The sequence below is a fragment of the Ornithorhynchus anatinus genome, chromosome 7 (assembly GCF_004115215.2).
Source record: "Ornithorhynchus anatinus isolate Pmale09 chromosome 7, mOrnAna1.pri.v4, whole genome shotgun sequence".
NCBI classification, from domain to species: domain Eukaryota; kingdom Metazoa; phylum Chordata; class Mammalia; order Monotremata; family Ornithorhynchidae; genus Ornithorhynchus; species Ornithorhynchus anatinus.
In genome coordinates, this window is record NC_041734.1 from 44,052,529 (window position 1) to 44,077,710 (window position 25,182).

Below are 25,182 nucleotides of genomic sequence, written 5' to 3' on the forward strand. Positions count from 1 at the left end.
AGCATTGAATGTGGCATATCTGCTTTCTACCCATCTTCAGCATTTAGATACAAAGAGACTCATATTTAGTTCAGTGACAAATATCAATCTAGTTAAGCAATTTATTAATTTATTTGTTTATTCATTAATTTCATCCTACCACACTCTTGTTACTTCCAACTGTGCCCTCATTCTTCCTCCTGTTCTCACTGTCTGACAATAGTTTGAGCCTGCCTGTCTTCCTCTTTAATTTCTAAGCTCCCCAGAAGCAGGAAACATTTTTAGCTGCTGCACTCTCTCAAGTGCTCTCAACATAGATGTTCAGTTAATACTACTGATGGATCAGTTACAAGCATAGGAAAATGAGCATTTGAAACCCACAATTTAAGTTTCCTATGTCCTGAGTAATGAGTGAGAACTCTGAAAAGCTGTGCCCCAATTTCTTTATTAATAATAATAATGGTATTAAGCGCTTACTATGTGCCAAGCACTGTTCTAAGTGCTGGGGTAGATGCAAGGTCATCAGGTTGTCCCACGTGAGGCTCCCAGTCTTAATTCCCATTTTACAAATGAGGTAACTGAGACACAGATAAGTTCAGTGACTTGCACAAAGTCACATAACTGACAAGTGACGGATCTAGGATTCGAACCCATGACCTCTGACTCCCAAGCCCATGCTCTCTCCACTAAGCCATGCTGCTTCCTTGCTATGTAATCCTGGCTGGCCTCCAGAAGGTTTCAGAGGGACTTGCAGGATAGGATGAATGGAATGAGCTATAAAAATCACTTTTTCTCTCACAAGCTATGTGCCACCTTTCTTGGTGAATTTACAGGTTGGATTAACTTTAAACATGGCATTTGCCCCTCTTTCCAGCCTCCGGACAAGAGAACTGACCAAGAGGGATCATGTTCCTTGGGAAAAGCCATTCTCAAGAAACTTCTGGGCATTTCCTGGTAGCAAAACCTCAAGCACATTTTCTGAAGAAGCTGATCCCAGGAGTGAGTGAGTGAGTGTCCTCTGACAGCTTTAGGGAATTCTCACTGTTTAGGTGAAACTTGGACTAACAAGAGGGAAGTCAGAATCCCCCAAATTTTCACAGTGTTTGTAAACAACAGCTTTAGAAGTCATCGAGCCCCTTAGGTAAAAGTGCCTCTCAGAGGACTCCTTAGCACCTCCACAAGGAAAATTCCATTTGTTGTTGCTGTTGTGATTGTTTCTCTCATTTTTTTCCCCACTGAAGAGCCATTTAAGAGTATCTTTATGCTCTGCTTCCTATCATTTGTTGTCCAATCTGCCTTGAAGTACAACCACCTGAAACTTTCCTGAAGAGATACAATAGATTCCCTAACCCCTGACAGAAGTGGTGTAATCTTCCCTTAAGAAAACACACACACACACAGAGTCAGAAAGAAATCATGCTTTCAATTATTCGGTTTCCACTAAGGCTTTCAAGTCAAATGGTTTTTGCTGCAGATTGTTCTCTACTGCACAGCTAGAAGATATTCTCACAGTGGATTAAAGTAAAGATGCTTTAGCTGCAAAGGGCTCAGAGAAAGCCAGTAGAAGTGTGAAGCAAAAATCCCTCCTGAGGGACATGTAGTTCTCCTTTTCTCCATGATATGGCCTTACTGATAAAAAAATTTCACTTCCTTGGGCAAAAAGCAGTAAGGCTTAAGTTATCTCCCTGGGGAAATAATAAGATTGCTTTATTCTATATGAGTCTCAAGCAAGCTTCAGCAATCATTCCTGCTCAAGATAAGCTATTTTTTTGCACGGATTTTGTTGTATTGCAAACAAGACTTAACCTCAAAAGGAGATTGTGTGTGTGTGTGTGTGTGTGTGTGTGTGTGTATCTTTGTGCACACGGTGAGTCAGAGGGTATGTTTACAGTGTCGGGGTCCCTGCTCCTCAAGGATGGTAGCTAAATTCTAGAAGTTCTCATGAAGCTGAACTGTAAGATATTTGGAATCCTCATTGAAATTATCAGCATCAACCACGTTTATTAATTACCTTCTGTATGCAGGGATGCTAAGAGTATATTAATTGCTGACTAAATGGTAAGATCATTCTTTAGACTATAAGATCACTGTAGGCAGGAAATATGTCTTCCAACTCTGTTATTTTGTACACTCCCAAGTGCTTAGTATAGTGCTCTGCACATATTGAGGATATAATAAATACAATTGACTGGTTGGGAACATAAAAAGGAAGTAAAAGACAAAATCCTTGCCCTCAAGGAGCTTACCACCTGGGAATCGAAGTTGTAAATTGATGAACATGCAAGACTTAAAAGTTCCAGAGCATAATTATAAATAATAAAAAACACAAGTGAAAAGATGAAACAATAGAAAATGAACAGATAATACATAAGTGATGAGATGGCTGAAAGAAAGGCATGACCTATGTCTGACAATGATGATTACTTGGACTTTTTTGTCCTTGAAAATTTCTCTAAATGGCCAATTAGAGGACAGCCAAGTGAATAAAAGCAGTGGATTTGTGTTTTTTTTTTTTTTTTTGCTTACAAAAATTGCTCCTAGGGGTTACCATGAGTTAACGTAATATCTCTGGTGAGGTGCATGCTTCGAATTGCATTTTTAAAGTTGGAGGCTGAAAACAGTGAACTTCTGATTTCATTTTCCATCTCTCCCCAAATCATAGGGTCCTTGGATCCTTGGAATCTGGATTGGGTTTGATATTGTGGCCGCCAAGGCTTTTGGCAGAATGTGTTTCTGTGAGAAATTAGTGGGACATTTATCCTAAAGTGGGAAAAGGATTTCCCCTTTCCTCTCAATATCTCCACATGGAAGGAGCATGGCCTAGTGGATAGAGCACAGGGCTGGGTGTCAGGAGGACCTGCACTTTTCTGCTGCATAAACTTGTGCAAATCACTTCTCTTCTTTGGGCCTCAGTTACCTCATCTGCAAATTGGGGGTTAAGACTTTGAGCCCCTTGTGGAACGGGGACTGTGTCTAACTTGATTAGCTTTTATCTATCCCAGTGTTTAGAACAGTGCTCGACACATAGTGAGCACTTAACAAATACCATCATCATCATCATTCCCCAAGAGCCTAAAACTCAAACTGGCTAAAACTGAACTTATCTTCCCTCAAGCCCATTCCACGTCTCAACTTTCTCTTTGTTTTTGACTTCTAAATGTCTTTTTTTAACTTTCACCTGCAGTATTTTGCTAAACTCTCTCTTTTTTTTGCTCCACAATATTTCTCAGATCCATCCCTTGCTTTCCATACAAGCAGCCACTCTTCTGGTTATAACTCTTATCAACTCCCAAATAGGCTACTGTATCAGCCTCCTCACTGGTCTCCCTGACTCTAACCTCTTTCCTTTTCAATCTATATTACATTATACTGCTTGAAACATTTTTCTAGAATATCATTCAGTGTACATCTCTCCACTCCACAAAAATCCTCTAGTGCTTCACCACTTCCCTGCACATCAAGTAGTCACTCCTGATTTTTGTACCAAGACTTTCCACTAGCTCTCTCCTCCTTATGTATCAACTTTCTTCTCCTGCTACTCCTTAACTCAAACTCTTCTCCCATCTCTAGCTCACTTTCTCTCTTTATATCTAACTTCTTTTGCATCTAGCCCTTTCCCTTTCCCCCTTCAAACCCACCAGATCACTTCGGCTTCAAAGCCCCCCTTAAATCCCACCTCTTCCAGGAAGCATTCTCTGATGGAATTCCAGTTCAGGTCGTGTCATCTCAACATTCATATTAATCACATTTATTGAGCATTTATTGTATGCAGAGCACTTCACTCAGCATTTGGGAGAGTATGGTACATAGGAGTTGTAGACATGTTGCCTGCCCACAACAAGAATTCAGTCTGCAGATTTCTGTTTTCAGAGCAAATCTTACTGGAAATTCTGTGTTCAAAATATCAGATTGGATCTTCTTATCCATAGCTATCTTAATATGCTTGTGGGCTCTTGGAGAAGTCTAAGCTCCTGGGCCTGCTAGCAGTGGAGCGTGCTGCGGCTAATATCAATAAGCTTTCAATCCAGGGAGAGGAAAGGCAGGGAGCATGTCTTTTTTTTTTTTTGGTAATTCTCTATACTATCTGGTCCAATGCCTCTGTATGAAGAAAGTCCATAACAATGCTGTTGATGGTACAACTGAGGTTCCACATAAAGGGGACTTCTGGAAATAAAAACAAGCAAAGAGATTACTTAAATAATCTTCTTTCTGGGCTCACTGGAAAGAAAATAATAATTCTGATCTATTATAAACAATCATCGCTTACACATCACGTATTCTGCATTATGTTTGTTTTTTATTCAATTGTTTTAATACTGATGCAATGATGAGCAGGGTTTTGTCTTTTTTCCACTCTACATTTAGGTGAAACTAAACAGTGTGGTATCAGCCCCAATATAAAATGAGCCATAGTGGATTACTTTGCTGAATTTTCTCCGTTTATATTCTAGGTCAAGGAAAACATCTGTAGCAACTGCACACTAAAATGAATACACAGGGAAATCTTTCCAATCAAAGCTTGATTGTCTGAATCTCGATTATTCACAGCTCCCCAAACAAGCCCATAACCTAGGCTCCTGTTTCTCCTATTATACACAGTCCACTTATCTGAGACCTCTGTTAACTAATATACTTTAGTGCCCCTGTTCTATTTGGAAAATGGAGGCTCAAAGCAACACACCGCCTGAACTATGCATGAGTCTGCCTAACACACACATTCAAACATATAAAATCTTCCAAAGAAAAACAAGCCCAAGTTGTGACCCAGGACTGAATTGTGAATCTAAGCAAAATGGCCTGAATTTCTATAAACCATTTTTCTGAGGAGCTCAAAGAAGCATATATTTTCACATCCTTCTTCACACTATCTCGGAAGGAAAGGACGAGGTTGTCTATAGATTAAAGATGGGAACCAAGGATCAGAGTAGTTAAATAATTTGCCCAGGTTCACCCAGGAAGCCAGGGGCAGGAGACTGATGACTCCTAACCCATGGCTCACAGCAGAGCCTTTCCCTTTTGGATCATAAATGGTTTAGAATCTTCATTGTTTCAAAGCTTGGAGAACATATCAATTGACGTGATTGCTTGCATGCATTTGATATATTACAACCGTTTCACAAAAAATGTCTAGGCTATGTAACAGGAAGCAGTGTGGTCTAATGGAAAGAGTATGAGTCTGGGAGTCAGAGGACATGGGTTCTAATCCCAGCTCTGCCATCTGTCTGTTGTGTGACCTTGGACAAGTCACATGACTTGTCTAATCCTCAATTTTCTATTTGGCAACATAGAGAATTGAGGCACAGAGGAATTTTCTCCCTGCTACTTAGACTGTGAGCCCCATGTGGGACCTGATTATCTTGTATCTTCTCCAATGCTTTATACAATGCTTGGCACATAGAAAGCACTAAACAAATACCATAAAAAGGTAAGCCCTCAGTAAATACTGATGAAGTTCACGAGGAAGCCAAAAACAAGTGAAAGACACGTAACTGCATAGAGTGAGTAACTATACGTAATAGGGATCACTGGAGTTATGAGGGCATTCTTAGATCACATGGTTTTATCCTGGGACTGGTTGATGCAGCATGGTTTACAATGAATCTCGATTAGTGGAGGTATGTAGGGACGCAGCATTGCCTAGTGGATAGGGCACGGGCCTGGGAGTCAGAAGAACCTGGATTCTAATCCCAGCTCCACTGCTTGTCTGCTATGGGACCTTAGGCAAGTCACTTAACTTCTCTGTGCTTCAGTTACCTCATCTGTAAAAGGGGATTAAGACTGTGAGTCCCACGTGGGACAACCTGATTACCTTGTATCCCCCCCAGCACTTAGAATAGTGCTTAGCACATAGTAAATGCTTAACAAATACCATCATTATTATTTTTTAAAAATAGAGTCAAGAGATTTAGATAAAGGCTCCTTGCTGGAAAGCCTTAGTGGTTATAGAGCAGTGTGATTTTCTCTATCTCAAATTGGACCACTCCTCCCTTATATCTTATACCTTGTATTCCCTCCCCAGCACTTAGAACAGTGCTTGGCACATAGTAAGCACTTAACAAATACCATCATTATTATATAAGGGGCACAAATTATTGAGGGGAGAAGTTCTAGGCTGGAGGACCAATTATGGGGATGTGGAGAGCAAGGAGTGGGGGGGTGTGGGGGAGAAAAGGTAGAAAATTGAGACTTGGGAAGTGACTGACAGAAAAAAATAGCAAGGTAGAAACAAAGAGAAAAGAAAAACAGAGCCTGGCTCCCAAAAGCCCTATTATCTTATCTCCAGTGAGGTAATCTTCAGCCCACATGAGGATGGGAGGATATGAAAAGGCAGTTTGCTCCAGGCTAGATTTGATTGTTTAAAGAGAACCTTTGGGCAGAGCCAGCTCAAGGGTTAGTCAGGTGGGCAATTACTTTTGTGGATCCCAATCAGTCAGTCAGTCATATTTATTGAGTGCTTACTGTGTACAGAACACTGTGCTAAACATTTGGGAGAATACAGTATAACAATAAACAGATAAATTCCTTGCCCACAGTGAACTTACAGTCTAGAAGGCCCCCAACCTCCATATGCCACTGGGCTGCTATCATCTTTTCCTGTCACTCCCCATGAGCCTATTCTGCCTGGTCAGGGAGGGAGGGTAATATTTCTTGAAGTTATTGCTCAGATATGTAGCATTGTGAGAGTAACACTGCATAATTCCTAAACTGAATCTGCCGTAATACTGATTTGGCAATATGCCTGGAATACTGTGACACTGTCACACAGAGGGAGTTCTGGCTGCAGACAGGAAAGGCAAGAGAGCTCACTGGGCCTGGAATCATTTTAACCACAGATTCTTTCCAGGCAGGAGGAGATGAGTCTCCCTTAAGTAGTGTGGCTCTGGTGGGTTTGAAGTTATGTGATGTATCACTAGCATTTGGTCCATTCATCACTGAAATGGTAAATTGAACTTTTTGGCCCATTAATCTTAGGGACATTATCTCATGGCTCTGGTCTTCCAAGAGATAGAAACATAGGAAAATAATAAATATCCTTTAGATTATAAGACCACCAAGGGTATACCATTTGCACCTGGTATTACTCTAGTAAACTCTCCCAAACATCCAACGCAGTGCTCTGCAGACAGAGGCACTCAATTAAAACCACTGACTCCATAAATTTTTGATGAAAGGATCAGAATAATGGCTAGACCAACTCACAAACTCTCTGTAATTGCCTAGAGAAATACTATGATGCCTTTCCTCCCAACCTCCAATCTAATAGTTAAAGATGCATTAACTCTTTCCCTGAGCTCCTCTAGTAGCTCATGAGGAACCTCTTGCCCATCAATTTATCCAAACTCCTCTTGCACCTGTGAGTAACTTTGGTCTGTACAGCTTCTTCCTCTATATTCTAAGCTCGTTGTGGTCAGGGAACGTGTTTACCAACTCTGATGGATTGTATTCTCTCAAGTGCTTAGTACAGTGCTCTGCCCACAGCAAATGCTCAATAAATACCATTGATTGATCTAGAATTTCAAAGGCTCATCACGCACTGTGTTTTCTGTGTTTGTTTTGAACCTACCACCTTGAAACTTTAATGATATGACTCCTCTGGCATGTGCTGTGTGGGTTTTTCCTGTCCATACCCATTATCACTTTGTAAACTTCTATCACGTCTTCCGTAAGACAATGTCTTTCGGGCCTGAAGAGTCATTCATTCATTCATTCAATAGTATTTATTGAGCGCTTACTATGTGCAGAGCACTGTACTAAGCGCTTGGAATGTACAAATTGGCAACAGATAGAGACAGTCCCTGCCCTTTGACGGGCTTACAGTTTAATCGAGTCCTAACTATGTCCATGTATCCTCATATGCAAGCTTCTCCTTCCCCTGGTCATCTTGGTTGCTCTTCTAAGTTCCTTCTTCTCCTTCATTATATGGTATTAGGAAGAAAAATATCTCTAATTTTATATGTGGAGAAATTGAAGCAGATCGAGATGAATGACATGCAAGGTCACAGAAAATCAGTGGCAGAAATGGCACTACAGATGAGGGAACTGAGGCAAAGAGAAGTCAAGTGACTTGCCCACAGTCACACAGCTGACAAGGGGCAGAGTGGGGATTCGAACCCATAACCTCGGACTCCCAAGCCCGGGCTCTTTCCACCAAGCCACTCTACTTCTACATGTGCACCCTCTTTCTTGAAAAAATAAAATGGTATTTGGAAAGTGCTTCTATAAGATCACAATTCAATTCACTATCATTCAATAAATCAGTCATATTTATTGAGCACCTACCATGGCAGAAAACTGTTTTAAGAGCTTGAGAAAGTATAATAGAGTGAGAAGGCATGATCCCTTCCCTCAGAAGAGCTCACAATACAGCAGGGAGGTCAGGGGCAGAGAAACACAAAATCAATTACAGACAGAAGGAAGAAGAGAATGAAAAGATGGTAAGTGGATAATAACAATAATACTATTAATTATTGTGGTATTGTTAAGCAATTTCTAAGTGATAAACCCAGTGTGAATGCAAGATAATTAGGATAATTAGATAATTAGTCTCTTTCACACATGGAACTCACTTTCTAAGGGGAAGAGAGAATGGGTATTTAATCTCCATTTTACAGATGAAGAAACTAAGGAGCAGTGAAGTTAAGTGATTTGCCCAAGGCTGCACAACAAACAGGTGGTGAAACCAGGCTTAGAACCCGGAACTAGTGAAATGCATAAGTACTCACATACTTACATAGTAGAGAATGTATACTGATACGTAAAGAGGTGCTCTAGGGAGTAGTGAGTGTCTAAATGAAAAGAGGACAAATAAGTAGTGAGGAAAGGAATTGGAACCTTCCTATCACATTGACTAGAGTTGGAAGTTGAATGAAGGTCTCCTGGCTTCCATATTCTATCTGTCTAAATTCAAGGAATCATGTTTGTGATCTACTCTTCACTGACAGTACATCTGTTCCTTGTGACCCTGCCCAGTAGCAAAGCACCCACCTCCTCAAACAAGCCACCTGCATCATGTTCCTACTTGAGCCAGCAAATGGAAATACAGATTGCTCAAAAAGCCAGAAATATTACTCTCCCATTTTGGAAATGTGTAGTTGCCTCTGGCCCTGCATATTGATATGGAAAATCATTACAGCATGAACAGCCAAACTGCTGGGGCTATGTATTTACTGCGCACATTACCCACAGACAAAATATCAAATGATGTCTCTTTTCTGGCATTTTATACTGGTTTTCAGATAGCACAGCCCAGTGTGAAGCCAAGGAGAAGTGGAATAAAGTAGGAAGTGGAGGTCTTCCCGGGGATGGGAGGGAGGACTGTTCTGACTAGGTAGAATGAAAAATGATTTGAGAAATCCAAATGTAATAGCAATAACAAGGTTCATTGGGCTGATCTCCTGTTGTTTGTCAACAGATTATGGTGTTTTTTTGAAGCTTGCATGCTTAAAGTCTGTCAGCAGGTTTACACCAGGATTTAATCTGTTTCCCGGATTCCTGTCTCTTTCTATTAGAAGCGTGTCCCTCAGATTAAGGCAGCAAAATGGGGTGTGAGTTTTCCAGGTTGATGAGGGAATCAGACCCATGCAAGTCAGCTGCGTCTTCTCTTCAGTTTCCTTTTCCTTCTTCTCCTTGCTCTCCTCATCATCCTGGGCAAGGCCCTTCGCTGAGGTAGAGGAGACCCTCAGCTCTCTAGCAGCCTTCGCTGCTAACTTTTTGGCTCACCTTCCAGGTTAAGATGATTCCAAAGATCCATACCGATGTTCCGTAAATGAGGAAATGACACTTTCCAGAAGCTTGACTACTGTCCCCATAACCACTGACACAGTAGATGAGCTCAGAAGAGGTGGGAGTAATGAGAGTATAGTCAAGCATGAGTTAACTGAGAAAAGCCTCTGATTAAAAATGAGTTTTGAGTCCATATCCTCAAATTGTCTGTTGAGTAAGGATTCATTTCTTAGTCCCATAGTGGATTGCTCTTTTCTTTGAAGTTTTTTTCCCCTTTTACATTTTTGACTGGAGAGATAGACCACCTCAGACAACTGAGAAGCAGCATTGCCCAGTCTGAAAGCGAGTGACAAACCATTAGAGCAACAGAATCAATCACACCAACATACACACACACTATTGACTGACTTCCAAGATCCTGGGTTGGGCTAGCACAGAGGCAGATAATCTCATCTCATCTCAAAACCACTTGTTTAATGATAGTAACTGTGGGTATTTGTTAAGCACTTACTGTGTGTCAAGCACTGTTCTAAGCACTAGAGAAGATACAAGACAATCAGGTCAGTCACAGTCCCAGTCCCACAAAGGGCTCACAATCTAAGTAGGAGGTGGAACAGGCATTGAATTCCCATTTTACAGATAAGGAAACTGAGGCACAGATAATTAAGTGACTTTCCCAAGGTCAAGCAGCAAGCAAGTGGTGGAGCCGGGATTAGAACCCAGGTCTTCGGGCTCCCAGACCCATGTTCTTTCCACTAGGCCATGCTGCTTCTCAACTTGAGAAGCAGCACGGCTTAGTGGAAAGAGCACGGGCTTTGGAGTAAGAGGTCATGAGTTCGAATCCCAGCTCTGCCACTTTTCAGCTGTGTGACTGTGGGCAAGTCACTTAACTTCTCTATGCCTCAGTTACCTCATCTGTAAAATGGAGATTAAGACTGTGAGCCCCACGTGGGACAACCTGATTCCCCTTTGTCTACCCCAGCGCTTAGAACAGTGCTCTGCACATAGTAAGCGCTTAACAAATACAAACATTATTAACTTGTTGGTGCAGTCTGCCTAGCCAAGTCAAAAACGTAAAAGGGGGGGAAAAATCTAGTGAAAAGGAAGAGTGATCTACTAGTTCATTCATTCAATAGTATTTATTGAGCACTTACTATGTGCAGAGCACTGTACTAAGCGCTTGGAATGTACAATTCGACAACAGATAGAGACAATCCCTGCCCATTGACAGTCTTACAGTCTAATCGGAGGAGACCGACGGACAAAAACAAGTCAACTTAATCACGATAAATAGAACTAAGAAAGAAATCCTTACTCAACAGATAATGTGAGGATATTGACTTGTTTCATTTTTATTCAGAGGCTCTCCTCAGAAAAGTTTATGCTACTGGCTTTACTAGCCAACATGTCAAATGGTGGAGGAAGAGCTTGTGAGTGGTAAAGAAAGGTAGCTAAAGAGAGCTGACCTGAGAGTTCTTAGGGTTGGCACTGGTGTTAGGATCTTGAACCTAGTGATCCGATGTATTCCAGTGTTCCCTTTGCTTCATCACCGGAGTCTCTCCCCAGCATTTCTGTTCCTCCTTTCTGAAACTTCCTCTGAGTAGCTCACTTTCTGGGCCTTCTGATTGCCCTGGAACAACTGCCATATGTGCAGAAATTTCTGGTACCCCACCATCTTTACTGGTTGAAAACTGTTTAGGAGGTTACGCTGGTTTTAATCATTTCATTAATCTTTATATATCATTCCTGATTTTACCATTTACTACCTGGAAAGATTACTGGAGCAGCTGGGAGGGTGGTAGTGGTGTGGTGGATGGATTAACCTGTTCCTAGTAATAATAATAATAATATATTGTATTTAAGTGCTTACTATGTGCCAGGCACTGTTCTAAGCACTGGTAATCCATTTGGACACAGTCCCTTGTCCACATGGGCCTCATAGTTTTACGTAAAAGGGAACTGAGGCCCAGAGAAGTGAAACAACTTGTTCAAGGTCACACAGAAGACAAATGATGGATCTGGGATTAGAACCCAGGTTTTTCTCCTATGCTTATGCTCTATCCACTAGGCCACATTGCTTCTGCTAGTTTTTCACCTATCTGGCTGTTGACCCAGATGTGAGCTGGTTATATTTTCCAGGGCATATCTGAAATTTCAGATAGTTATTGGCTAGTTACCCTGGCAATTCTATCAATCTCCCTTGATATCTAGAGCAGGTGGGTGGATAGTATAGAATAGATGGGGTGAGAGTATGCTCACCCAGAACCTTGAGGGAACAAAGAGTATGGTATTCTGGAGGAGAGGTAAGTATTGGAGGCCATAATAGACTTTCAAACACAATAATAATAATAATTATGGTATTTGTTAAGTGTTTACCATGTGCCAAACACTGTTCTAAGTGCTGAGGTACATATAATCAGGTTGGACACAGTCCCTGTCCCACATACATCTCACAATCTTATTCCACATTTTACAGATAAGGTTAGTGAGGCACAGAGATGTTAAGTGACTTTCCCAAGGTCAAACCACAGACAAGGTGCAGATCTGGGATTAGAATTCATTCATTCATTCAATCATACTTATTGAGCACTGACTGTGTGCAGAGCACTGTATTAAGCTCTTGGAAAGTACAATTCAGCAACAGAGATAATCCCTCCTGAACAACAGGCCCTCTGACTCTCAGGCCCATGTTCTTGCCACTAGTCCATGCTGCTTCCCTAGTATGATTGAAAATGCTGTGAAACACTCACTACATGAAGGAAAGTTACATAGCCATACATAAGTATGAAGTAAGTCTCTTCAGCCTCCTGGGTTATGTTATTGCCATGACCACCATATCCTGATCCTGCCTCCCAGAATGTTGAACTTGAAACTCAAGCTGGAGAGTCAGGAGTCCTGGGTTCTCATCCCACCTATGCCATTTACCTGCTGTGAGAATATGGGCAACTCACTTAATGTGGGCAACTCACTTAATGTTTCCATGCCTCAGTTTCCTCATCTGCAAAATGGGATTTAAATACCTGCTATGTCTTCCTGTTGGACTGTGAGACCCATGACAGGCAGAGACTGTGTCTGATCTGATTATATTGCATTTACCCGAGCATTTGATACAGTCCTTGACACTTAGAAAATGATAAAAAATAGCACAACTGTTATTATTGCCAGTATCTTTGTGTGGGATAGGTCTGCTCTCATGGACACTAAAACCACCATGTACTTTTTCCTCTGGGATAGTGTCTGCCAGTGAATGGCCTGGTTAATACCTAATATGGTGAATATTTAAGGGTCAAGGAAGTTTGATCTTCAAGGCTTCTAAGACCTTTAAGTCTCCTGGACCTGCTCTTGATGACCAGGGTGATCAGGCTGCACCAGGACTCCTTTACCAATCCACAGCTAAGAAAGCTAGACTAGGGGCCCCCACTGGCAGACTCATAGTGTCAGGGTAGCCGGACAAGCCATGGCTAGCTGGCAAAATGATTAGTCAGCACACTTCTACAGGAGTTTCTAGGGCTTTCCTAGATGTCTTAATAGCCATTCAGCAATCCAAGGCAGCAAGCAACATTAACAATGGAACAAATGTCACAAAGGAAATGCTCCATTTCAACACTGCAAGAGTTTGGTTAGAGAAGCAACATAGCCTAGTGAATACAGCACGGGCTGGGAGTCAGAAGGATCTGTGTTCTAATCCTGCTCAGCCACGTGTCTGCTGTGTGACCTTGGGCAAGTCGCTTCACTTTTCAGGGCCTCAGTTACCTCATATACAAATGGGGATTAAGACTGTGAGCCCTATGTGGGACAGGGACTGTGTCCAACCCGATTAGCTTGTATCGATCCCAGCACTTAGAACGGTGTCTGGAAAATAGTAAACACTTAACAAATACCATCAGTATTATTATTATTATTGTTATTAAACCCTGAAAAGATTTTCATGAGCAGACACTGGAGAATCCCAGGGAAGTGCACCAAAATGATTGGCCAGCCGGAAAAAGAGTTCAGGAGCCAAAAATATGTACAATTTCTAGGAAGGCATGACCAGGAGGACTACAAGAGCTTCGTTTTGCCTCATCACAGTTGAATAAATCACTGATTCAGAATAGAAAAGGAGCTCTGCCACCAGTTAAGGAAGAAGGAAGCACAGACGTCAAATGAGACCTTGAGGAAACAAGACATTTTGGAGACAGAAAAGTTTTCCCATAGGGATGGAAAGGTGAAGATAGAGACAGGATACGATCAATATTTTTTTTACAACATCTTAAAGGATGTGGGAAGGGCAAACACAGAATGGTTGTTCACCAAATGCTGTAACATCAGGATGAGGGACCACCCACTGAGCTTGAAGAAAATAGGTTAAAAATCAGTCCATCAGTGGTATTTGTTGAATGCTTACTGTGTACAGAGCACTGTACTAAGTGCTTGGGAGAGTACAATACAACAGCATTAGTAGATGCCAAACTAAAGAAAAGATGATTTGACAGAGTACAGAGTAGATCTGAGGAATTCTGTGACCTCAGGAAATGGTGCAGGCTCAAAATATCAATATATTCAAGAGGAATTTAGAAAAAAATCATCCTTAAAGGAAAATGTGGGTAAAAAGGAAACACTAGGCAGTACTTTGGAAAGGATAACTTTCACTCTGTTTCTCTAAGCATTTTGTTGTCACTGTCAAAAACAGAATTCTGGGCTGGCTGCATCCTCTATCTAATTTAGTAATGGCATTGCCTGAGTTATCAATCAATGATATTATTGAGCACTCACTGTGTGCTAAACACTGTACTATATGCAGTATGACAGAGTTGATAGACACATTCCCTGCTACACAATGAGCTCATAGTATAGGTTTTTACTGAGGCCACTGTGGGCAGTGAACATGTCTACCAACTCTGTTGTATTGTACTTTCCCAAGTGTTCCAGTTTTTCTGATGATCACAAGCTTCCAGGAAATAAAACAGTTGTAATGGCTGAAGGAATCATGAATTGCCACCGGAAATCATCTCTAGTCCTTGGCTCCATTCTCTTTCACTACTTAGGTGGCATTTAGATGCAATTGGGGTACAGATGTGTGCATGAGTCCATAAATTATGTTGAATTTCTTTGTTTATTATTTCAAATTTACTGTCTTCCCTGCAATATGCCTGGCAATGATAAGCAGCGGCTCATATTCCACACTAACTAGCAGACAATTACAAGTCAAGCTGGGTTCACTTTGCCCAGGGCTGTCTTAGGGAGGGAGGCAGAAAGCCAAGGAGTTTGACTACATTGGTTGGAGCTGCCTAACTGGAAACTCCCTGAAAACCAATAAAAGTATTACCCAATGTAAAAATGGTCATGTAACGGGGTTCTGCTAACTCATAACATGCTGTCCGTGTGCTGACTGGCAGCTTTGAAATTAAATTTCTCTGCAGCTTGCTAGTGTGGATAAACACCCCCTCCACTGGAATAGTTGCTCACCAAACAGTTACGAATGAACTGTTCACAGCAGTGTCTATGCTGGATGTGGTTGAGTCCAGGTGGGAGATATCCCTTTAAGGAGCAGCGAGGCCCAGTGGAAAGAGCTGGGTCTGGAAGTGAGAAGAATTGGGTTCTAGTTGCAATTTTGCCATGGGACTGCTGTGTGACCTAGACTAAGGAATTTAAGCACTCAGTCCCTCACTTCCCACTTCTCTAAAATGGGGATATGATATGGCTTCAACTCCTATCTCTATGAGTATGACTCCAAAATCAGCAGCAATCAATCAACAATTAGTGGTATTTACTGAGCACTTACTATGTGCAGACCCCTATACTAAGTGCTTGGGAGAGTGCGTTGCAACAGAATTAGTGGGCATGTTCCCTGCCCAAGTCTACAGGGAGAGAAGAGACTTTATAATGAATTATGGATATGTACATAAGGGCTGCTGGGGAGATGGTCTCTGTAACTGAGAATTACCTTTCCTTTCCTGTGGTTTGTGTGCCCCCATGTGACTAATAAGGCTGATCCAAAAGCTGCCAAGCTCTGCCACAACTTGGACCAGCATATGGAAGGCGAATCATCCAGACTTTTCAATTCACTGCTTTGAATTCATCACTTCTCCTTTCTACCTTTTCCTGAAACTACAAAAAGCAGTGCTCAGCACTTAAAACAGTGCTTGACACATAGTAAGTGCTTAACAAATACCATCATTATTAAAAGGCTGAACTTCTTAGGGTGCATTTCTCAGAATCCAAATAAACAGTATTTATTGAGTACCTATTCCTAGCCATAAAAGAGCTTAGAGATAATGAGAAAGACTGTATCTTTCTTCTGTTTTGCTTTCTCCCATCTGTAAGTTCTTTTACTGTCTGTGTTCCCCACTAGATTGTGCACTTCTTGTGGGCAGGGATTGTGTTCACTAAGTTTATTGTAGTCTCTGAGCAGTTATTACAGTGCTCTGAACACTTCAGATGCTTGAGAAATGCAGTTGCTTAATTGATGGACAAATAAACCAAATTTAAGAATTAGAGAACAAATATGGATCATAATTAAGAATAAGAGAAGAGATAAGTATACCAGTGAATAAATCAATCAATAACAAAGAGATCCTCTAAATTGTAAGCTCCTCATGGGCAGTGAACATGTCTACCAACTCCACTGTATTGAGCCCTCCAAAGTGTTTTACATTGCTCTCTACATAGTATGTGCTCAGTAAATGTCACTGATGGATTAATTGAGATCAATACAAGAGTGCTGAGGTGGAGAATGGGACAGCTTGGTGGGCAAATTGGGGGATTCATTTGGGAATGAATCCTGGAGGAGATGGCTTCTTAGGCAAACTTTGAAGGAAAAGCCCGCTTTGGTGAAGGTGTTTCAGGTAGGGGGAAAGGTGTATGTACAATGGGTCATAGGGAAGAAGAGCAAGAGCCAAGAAGATTCCACTATACTGCGGGTTCCTTGGTGAAGGACTTCCAAGTATTTCATTTGTTTTGCATTTTTAAAAATTAGACTTGAGAATGTCTGTAAATGGTGTCTTCTGTACTCCCAGGCAATTCCATTTACTTTAAATGGGAAATGCAATTAATTGTTTTGGGAACTGGCAATCAATCACTAGGATCACGTGGCCAGGCCAGGGAAGTTGGTGTCTCTCCTCTAATGAGGAGGTTTTTCTGTGCTACAGTTGAAAAGTATGAGCTGGAAGTGTGTTTGTGTGTGGGAACTTCCCATTCTAAGAGTTTTCACTTGAGGGACAAAGGGGCCTGAAGTGTCTTGAAGCCGTCAAGCCCCATAGAAAACAAGTCAACCAAAGGGAAGAACAAAAAACTTCCAGAAAACTGACAAAGCTTCCCAAGTTGGAAGTATGTGCTTTTACATCTGAAACATTTTATCACAAATGCCACCTCTTTTCAAAATTCTCTCTTCAGAGTGCCCCAGGGATTTTAAACAGGGAGGCAGAAACTGTGGCTTCTTTTCCCAACTTAAATCTCTGACTCACTGACTACATTTGCACGAGACAAAACCAAACCTGCTTTTAAAACATTCAGGACACCCCCCTCCCCTAACAGGGAAAAGCTTTTCAAGGGGAAGATGGGAAATAGTCATTGTTTTGGGGGGCATAACATATAACATCTGAAAATCATTTGAGGTTGAATAGGGCTTAAAAAGACCATATTTTCTGGAACTCAGACTGGTGGAGTGGGTGGGATTTCCAGGCATCGATGCTAATGTTTCAAGCACATGAAAGAAGGAAGAAAGGGAAAGAAAGAAAGGCAGTGAAGGGAGCCAGAAAGAAAGGGTAACAGAGGGAGTCAGAAAAAGAATTGGAACAGTTATACAGGCAAGAGAGGCAGGCAAACCCAAACTGACTCACTCACAGACCCACAAACCCACATGCTCACAGAGACACCTACCACCATAGCATCAGCAGCAGAAGGAGATGAGAGAAACAGCAGCGGATGCCACTGCTACATTTCCCAGGGAGTTTCAACCAAGACTGCTCTTCCTAGAAATCGCAGGAGACAGATTATGGGTTTACAGTTTTCTTTACAAAGAACTCCAAAGATGGTGCTGCATCACTTCAAAATAATAATTCCCATTATGCCAAATCCCCTATATGGAGGTCCCCTGTCTTAAATAGGCACTGAGTTTATATTATGGCATTTTTTTTCCTTGGACAATTCATGTTAATTCTTTCCATCTTGTTGATTCCCTCATCCCAAAGCTGTCTGATCCTCAGCCTGAACTAAAGGTTCCAAGTGGAAATTTCTGCTGGCCAGCATACACTGTTATCTGCTCAGTGGTCCAGAATTACAACTTGTCACAAAACTCCACATAATAAGTTGCTGAAACATCAGGCCCCATGTCTTCCTCTGATGGATTATGGGACAGGAGGAAGTGGGCGGAATAAACCCCAGGGATTCTCTGTGAAGGCGTTTGTCATGCACAGTGAGCAGTAAAACTTAAGACTCAGTTTTTCTAGATCAGCCTGAAATGTGTTGTTTAATATAGTTTTTTTCTTTAAACTAGGGCAGATTTTTTTTGGTGTCTAGTGCTTTGCTTAAAATGATTTATATAACAATTTATGATATTTACATGGAAAAGTTCTGACCACAGAAATTAAATGCTGTAACAATTTCCCATTGACAACATTTCTCTCAGCATGAAAATCTCTCCAGCTTTATTTTCCAAGAAGGATTCTGTCTTTCAGGGTTGGGAAGAGCCTTAGTTGTACCTCTGTATATCACTACTAACAATGATATCATTACTAATATAGTCCATAGAGAAAACAAGAATGTCAGTAATATAGCATCTACCACTGAAGAATATATAATGATACATATCAGCCAAATCTCCACAAACACCATCTAACAATTGTTATTCTGCATGTATTGTCAGCTCAAAATGGGCAGGGAATGTGTCTACCAACTCTATTGTATTGAACTCTCCCAAGCTCTTAATACAGTTGGACACAACAGTCTCTTTCTCACAATGTGTCCACAGTATAAACAGAATGGAGAACAGGTGCTAAATCCCCATTTTTTGGATGAGAAAACTGAAGTTAAGTGACTTACCCAAGATCACACAGATGGCAAGGAGTGGAACTGGGTTTAGAACTAAGGTCCTCTGGCTCCCAGGCTCTTTCTATTAAGCCATGCTTCTTCACTAATACAGCTTCTTCACTGATTAGAAGGCATCCCCTTCAGATGACCTGAAAAAGCTTCACTCTACCTTTTTTTATTTAGGGCTCATTCAAATTCTATGTTCCCCTTTCCTTCCCTCATTTCAAAATTCACTCTCTTTTCCTCTTCCATACTACCAGATTTCTTCCTCCTTTACTATTTATCATTTAAGTCTGTCAAGTGCTTACAGAGTTGGACAGTCTGAAATACATTATTCAAATTAATATTCCAGATTATATCATTCCATGCTAAAATTCTTCTCAGACTTTAAAGTCATACACATTTGGCACCCCTTCAGCTCCTAAGGTGAGATTAACTACACTGAATATATACTTAAGTAACCTAGTGGCCTGAAAGAGTCCAGGCAGCTCGGAAAAATTTCCAATTGATAATCGAGAAAAAATGTAAGCCCTGGAAGACTCCAAATTCAATATATTTTTCCTTCTGCTGTGGGTGACATTTGTCATGTGCAAGAATGTACTACTGGGCTGGCCTAAGCATTTTAATGTCTGCAGTGGCTATCATCTGCAGTGGCTATCATCTTCCAAGCCACCCATTATCACTATCAGAGAATGAGCCCCAGACTAAGTTGACCCTTGATCTGACCCAGAATAGCTTTGCTTCAGTTTTCATGTTCATGTGAGAACAATAGTCCTTCAGGCAAGCTTGAGTGTATATTTGTCTCAGTTCAAATAGAACCAACACAATGGAAGACCTCCCCCGTACCAGCAGCAGCCATGAAGATTTGGTTCTTGGGTACATGCAGGGCATAGATGATATTTATCTGTAGGGATTGGACAACCAGCACCCAGAGCCTTCAAATGGGAGTAGTTTTGTCTGACCCCACCTATGCGAAATTTCTGATGGCCAAAAACCTGCGTAAGTGGTGTGTAGGCCTTTTATGAATCAAGCCTTTAATCGGAAATTAGGTTTGCAGTGCACATCCTTCAGGCTTAACAGCCCTGTAATGAATTCATTATATTAAGAGTTAATTTACAATAAGTAGTTTAAGAGCAGTGCTCCACTCTCCAGTCAGCTCTAGACTTGAGCTGAGAGAACCGCATTAACTACTTGAATGTATTCTGTATTTGGAGGAAAATAATTACCCCCTGATACTTAGCTCTCCAAGAGAATCCCAAGTTTATGGAACAACATAACATTGGTGTGTTGGGACCACCGTGGAGTTCATGAATTTTAGATGTTTGTAAGAAATTATCTGTTTTTGCTGGACTCTTGCTGGGATCAATCAGTGCCTCAGTGGTTGGTGACAATTACAAGGTAGTGTGATGCAAAGAGAATATTTTAGACACTGTTTGACACCAAACCTTTCTCCTCTGCCTCCCTCCTCCGCCTGTTCCTTTTCTACACCGTTAGTTGTCCTGAAACTGAATGAGATTGACAACAATTTCCCTTAACCCTGTCCCATAAGCCATGCCCGACTGCCTCATCCTGATATTGTCCCTTCACTCAGCTTCTCCCCTTCCCAAGGCACAGTGAGGTAACCATGCCCAAACAAGGAGGAGTTATGAAAAACACCTGATTCAGACACTGTCATCTCTGGATCTAGTATTTGTGGAGAATGGCTAGGGGAAAATATTTGATTATTGAAGCCCAAGACAGGATGGAGTCAGAGAAAGGAGTAATAGGCAAGATATGCTTCACTACTTGTTCTTTGGAAGTTCCCTTCAATCTTATTATTCATATTAATGTCGGTCTCCCCCTCTAGACTATAAGCCTGTTATGAGCAGTGAACATGTCTGCTAATTCTGTTGTACTTTCCCAAGTGCTTAGTACAATGTTCTTCATAGAGTAAGTGCTCAATAAATATGAATGATAGACCGATAAAATAGTACAGAGTATTACACTTTCTATATCCATGACAAGCATTGGTCTTTTGGGAGAAAATATCAAGGAAATCAAGGCTCTTATTTGGCATTTTAAGTTCTTCCCACAACCTTGAGGAGCAAACGTGAGGCAGGTATTGCTATTCCCATTTTATAGATAGGCGCACTGAAGAAGAATAACTGAAACAATTTATCCAAGATCACATAAAACACAATAGCCAAGAAGTCCTGAGGGTCTAAACTCCCAGCCCAGAGCTCTAACCACTAACCTAGACATCTTTCTAAAACAGAGCACAGCCTGTGTCTATTTACATCACAAGCTTACAAAGTTTCTAGGTTCCTAGGTATGTCATGGCACCATGTCTGTCTAATGTTTCTAGTTAATGCAAAGTCAACAGTGAAAGTAAAGACTGAAAGCACTTGGTCAACATGCATGAGAGAAATAATAAAGTAAATGCATTAATTACATCCTCCCTCAAATTAGACCTGATTCTTTTAATGCCTCTTTGTTTATTGTTCATTCAAATGGAAACCCGCCTTCTCAAGGTCGGCCAGAAAATCTACCATTAGATCAGTCAGGATTTTTCCCTGTTGTGCCATATTGCCGTACTGAGGGCCATTACTCTTAACAGGCATGTGTGGTTTGATAAGATCCCAAGATTGCCCATCTGAAATATTTTTGTAGCTAAAGCAACGTATAAATTATCCTCATTTTCCTCAGATAGCAAATGAACTCTCCATCACTGTGACTGCTTTTCTGGGCATAAGAAAAGAGCACATTCTAGGACAGGGGTGCCAGAGACTGGGGCAAGCTTTTCTTTGCCTCCCCACCTCCTACTTCACTTTGCTTCCTTCTATCCTTCCCTTCCATTTGACCTTCCCAGATCCTGAAGGAGTAGCACCAGGGATCACTAACATTGGCTGTTTCTGTCCTAGTGTTTAGGAGAAGGCTCTGAGCCCATGACTAGCTATCCCACTGACATCTGAATTAATTCTGGATGATTCCAACCTCTCTATGCCACTGTTTTGCCCTTTGTGAAAAGGACACTGTGATGTGTGCTCCCTTTGTCCCTGGACTACTGTGAAATCACTTAGATAGTACATATAAAATGACTTTGGGGAGATAGATAAACACATATTTCTGTCATAGAATAAGAGTTTGTTTTTATTCCTACATAGCTTTAGAGGCTCTTTTCCACTTCCCTTACTGCCTTCAATCTTTGATGGTCTTTGTTAGATATGTCACCAGCTGAACACCATCATAAATGTATTTCTTGAGCACTTGGGAGATTACAATAGAGTGGGTAAATCCAATCCCTAACCCCCAGGAACTAAATTGCAATTTATCTTACAATTTAGTGTACAGTCACCTAGTGATGGTGTCTTTATATGAGATGAAAGGACAGAAACTGCACATCATTTATTCATTCATGCAATCATATTTATTGAGCACTTACTGTGTGCAGAGTACCGTACTAAGTTCTTGGAAAGTATAATTCATCAACAAATAGAGACAATCCCTGCCCACAGCAGGTTCACATTCTAGGAGGAGGGACACAGCCATCAAAACAAGTAAACAGGTATCAGTAGCATCACTGTAAGCCCGTCAAACAGCAGGGACTGTCTCTATCTGTTGCCGACTTGTTCATCCCAAGCGCTTAGTACAGTGCTCTGCACATAGTAAGCGCTCAATAAATACTATTGAATATTATTAAATTGAATTACAGGTATAGATATATGCACATCCAGGCTAGAAAGCAAAGAAGGTCAACAAAAGCAGGAGCATCTTGAAGTATGATGGAAGAGGAGGGGATACATCAATAATGTAAAATGGGAATAACTGATTTCCTGAGTTGAGAATGAGAGAGTCAGGCACCTTGGTTATCTGACAAGCTAAAGCACTGGGAACCACTGCTAGCCACTGGAGGTTAAATCAGACCACTCACTCCTAGGTCTGACACCTCACTCTCAACTTCCTCATCAGACACTACTAGTTTGCCAAAAACAGATTAGCAGATTAACATGGGGATTAAGACTGTGAGCCCCATGTGGGACAGGGATTTTGTCCAATCTGATTAATTTGTCTCTACCCCAGCACTTAGTATACTGCCTGGCACAAAAAAAGCACTTAACAAATATTATTTAAAAAAAATCCCAGCATTTGTTGAGGGCTTAAAATGAGTGAAGCAAGGACTAAGAACTGGAAAAAAAAAACATGGAGATTGATTGATTCAATTTCTGGCCCACAGGTAACTCACACTCTACAGGCAGGGGAAAACGTAGTGTGCTCTAGTGGAAAGAGCATGGGTCTGTGAGTCAGAGGACCTGGGTTCTAAATCCGGCTCTGACAAATGTTTGCTGTGTGACCTTGGGCAAGTCACTTAACTTCTGTGTGCCTTAGTTTCCTCAACTGTAAAATGCAGATTAAATACCTGTTCTCCCTCCTACTAAGACTGTGAGCCCTGTGCAGGACAGGGATTATGTCCAACCTAATTAACTTGTACCTACCCCAGCACTTAGAACATTGTTTGACACATAATAAGTGCTTAAAAAATACCAGAAAAAAGAAAATGCAGAAAAATTAAAAGAATAAAAGAAAGAAGAAAAGTAACACTGACAGAAAAATAACCCACATGGTAGTTTCTTATAGTGTGTGTGTGTGTGTGTACACATATATATGCACACACACACACATATATATATACACATATAGAGAGAGACAGAGAGAGGGAGGGAGGTGTACAGCTTCCCATATGTGAAATACATATGGATGTAAATAAATATGAGCTGCTGGGTGATTTCCCATTGATACATAGTGTGGTTCACATGTCAGGTCCATTTGCCAAGAGTTGGTTGCGGTTTACTGGGCAAAAATAATGCTACTGTTACTTTCTAAGACTCTCACACAGCACTTTTAAAAGAAATGAATCAGACCTTTACCTGTCATCTAAAATCAGGCCTAAAATCATTACCTCCCAAAGGAGGTTTGTGGGTGTGAGACAATAGGTGAAGTAAGTAGATCTGTTAGAAGAGCCCATGTAGAATTATAGAGAAAGGATTGATTATTGTTATTATTATCATTATTACCATCATTGTAACTAATAATGATAATTGCATTCTTAAGCACTTTTTATGTGCCAAGCACTGTTCTAAATACTAGGGCAGATAATACAATCAGATTAGACAAAGTCCCTGTCCAGCTTGGGTCTTACAGTCTAGGAGAAACAGAAACAGAGGCACAGGGAAGTTAAAGTGACTTGCCCTAGGTCACACAGCTTGCATGTGGCAGAGCCAAAATTAGAATTTAGGTTTCCTGACTCCCAGGCAGCCCTGTGCTCTTTCCACTTGGTCATGCTGCTTCTCATTAAAAAATAAATACTTGTTTGAAAGAGGTCAGGTGCAGCTCATCACCACGGTTCTGGTCAGTGCAGGGACTCTCAAGAGAAAAAGTGCTCTTCCAAACAGGGAGAAGCAGTGAGATTAAGGTCAGAGTGAAGGGAGCTGGCCATTCAAGACCTGGCCGTTTAGCTTGTTGGGCAGCTGCTCTCTTTACTCCCCAGCATCCTTGCACTTCTCATTGGGCCTTAATCTTTCCAGACATCTGAAGACCTCTGCCTGGACTTGGATCTAGCCCAAGATCTCAGTTCACAGGCTGGATCTGGGTTAAGTTTTCCCTTTCCTTCACCTCTATATGTCCCTCTCCCATTCCAGACCCAGATGGTCTCAAGACTCAGTGGAAATATAGTAACCTCACTTCCATATGCAACGGCACCACTGCCCTTCCCCACTGTATGTGGGTGGACCCATCACTAAATGAAAGGTGGGCCAAACCTCACACTGAGAGTTTAGCTCTGTCCCCTGGTCCAGTCGTGGAAACTGCCCTTGTGCACATCCCCTTTCCCCCAAGCATGCTTCAGTTTTGAAGGAAGTCCCAGGCATACACATGTCCCATGTTCACTCCCCACAAGCCAATCTCTTCCTCCTAAGGAGCTTCAAAGAGAGTTCTGCACCCCCTTCTCCTTCTTTGTACCCTAAGCCATCCCCCATGGCATCCTCTGCTCTGAAGATCAGGCATCCTAATAGCTTAAACTATGAGACGATTGATCTGCAGTTATTAAGAGCTACTTGTTTGCATATCATTTTGAAGGATTTTACCTTATTAATGTTTTGCAATGCAGAAGGTGCCAACCCATCTTAGAACCCTTCCTGGAGTGACATGGGTCAGGCTCAGGTTAATTTCATGCCCATAGTACCAATCAGTCACTCCACCAATGGTATTTACTAAATGTTTACAGTTTGCAGAGCACTGTACTAAATGCTTGGGAGAGTACAATACAATAGAGTTGGTAGACACACTCCCTGCTCACAAGGAGTCTAGACAAAGAGAGATTGAAATAAAAGACAGACATTTAGGTCATTAATTGTCATGACTCTTTTGCCTCTATGACAAAACCCCCCAGATTTCATTCCTGAGTTAGGTAGAGGATTGTCCTTCATGACAGATAAC